Consider the following 2,130-nt stretch of genomic DNA (forward strand, 5'->3'; position numbering starts at 1 on the left):
GTCTCTGTCCAGCTCTATTTATAATGCAATGTAATTGAAAATTATAAAAAAGAAGCAGGTAAGAAAGACTCTGTGGCTTTTCTACCTGACTACAAATGGGGAAGAAGAGAAAAAAGTCCACTTAGAGGTACCCCAGCCTCATCTCTTTCTCCACAGGAAAGCAAAACCACAGAGAGCATTAAAATAAAGTGTGCTGTGTACAGATGCTTCCATTCTGCCTTTCTTTTAATGCCAATGATTAAAATGTGACTGTGGAGTCTCATTTTTATAAAAGGGAAAAAGGTGGAAGTGGTTGCGAGGGGATGCAGACAAAAGATTCAAACTTCCATTTTATTTTTCCAATTATAGCTGGATAAAAGAGAAACTGGACTAGAAAGACCAATTCAAAAATCACAGGCAGAAAATAGAAGCCAGGCCTGTGCTTGGAGTGTGATGTCACATTTGTCCACGCTTCTGGGGATAAATGTTAGCAGCCCTATCTTAGATCCAGCATCATATTTGGCACTTTCATTACACAAACATGACTTCATCAACTCTCAGCACCATATGCAAAGCACCCAAGAGAGCCAGGATGCTGTTGACTTGGATTCTCACTCCACCTGGTCACAGGAAACCCAAGGAATATAGTTCATGATCAAATGGCTTTCTGTTAAAAGAGAAGGCAATAATGTTGTGGGAATAATTACCACACCAGAAGGCCAGCTGAACTCGAACTAGGACTTTTAAACATGGGAAGGGAACTGTACAGGCTTTCATTTCATGGGAGAAAACGGCACTGAGTTAGATATCAAAGGAACTGTATTCATTTGAGGGATATGATTTTAATCAGCTTTTTAAAAAGTGCTTCTTAAGTGCTAGGCACTTAGAAATACATTATATCAGTAATTCTTGAAACAATTCTTTTCGAACAATACCAGTGACCTCACTTGGATCACAGCAAAGATCTACCCCAGGTCACACAGCTACTAAGAAGCTGACTTGGTAATCTAAGCCACTTCTATCTGACTCAAAATCTGGATCTTGAATCACAATATTGTATTCTCCCAAGTAATCTGAGCATCTTGTTCAACATCTACATCAAAAAAGATAAGAATTTCTACCTTGCCTAGCACTGAGATAACACTGAGAGTTACCATGTAGGCAAATCTGATAATATAAGGAAAAGGTCTTCGAAAAATGACAAAAGTTCTTGACAAATGAAATAGGCAGTTCACTTGTTGGCCTCCAACCACTCAGCTTTCTTCTCTCTCTAGGAGCAGCAAAAACCTGCTGCCCTATGTGATTTCATGAGACAAACTGTTCAGGGTGCTTTCTCACCTGCTATCTGGCAACCTGGTCAAGTGCTGGAGCTCCGTGCCCCTCCCAGCAGCTACAGCACTCAAGAGAGCAACCTAGGCCTATGCCATCAGCGGGGTCCACTGATGGGAAGAAAATACTCAAAGGGGTGAGAAAAGAAACAAAGCAAAGGGAAGTAGCCCCAGGCATAGTGAAAGGCAACTGTAACATTATATTGTAGAAAACCATATCCACTTTTTCCTTAGGCACAGGTGCTGGGATAGAGAAAAAAGAAAGCTGCCTGCAGAACCTCTTTACAAATCAAGAAAGGACTGCAGTGCATGTGTTTTAAATAAGCCTAGAAGTCCCATTATGCACATATACTGAAAATCAGACTTGGTGGAGCTTTTGAAGATGTGCTGCCCAGTCTAATTCAGGGCACATCCCATGGCATACTGTACCTTAGCCCCAGAGGCATAAGTGTGTTTTCATATATGCATGAAAATCTTTCCTAAGCCATTTAATTCACATTAATAAAAGAGTACATGGGGATAATTTAAATGCAGATGTCTTTGTAAAATTGGTCTCTTTTTCTGGAGATTAACAAACTGTGGCATTCCAGCTATTTGCAGCTGCAGGGCTTAGAATTCTGAAAGGAAGAGCTATGGCAGCAATGTGGGCTACAGATGGGAGGAAGCACACCTACCCAGGCCCTCTTCAAGAAACACTTCCCTTTATGTTAGTCTTGGGGCTATGGTTAAATGTGGAAGTGGGATGCAGCAGCTTTGTAAAATGTCTTTCTTCCACCCTCCCTCCCCACGATGACCTTGAAGCCCCTCACCCTCCCAGGGGATG

Source organism: Pteropus alecto, unplaced genomic scaffold, assembly GCF_000325575.1.
Source record: "Pteropus alecto unplaced genomic scaffold, ASM32557v1 scaffold57, whole genome shotgun sequence".
In the NCBI taxonomy this organism is placed as follows: Eukaryota; Metazoa; Chordata; class Mammalia; order Chiroptera; family Pteropodidae; genus Pteropus; species Pteropus alecto.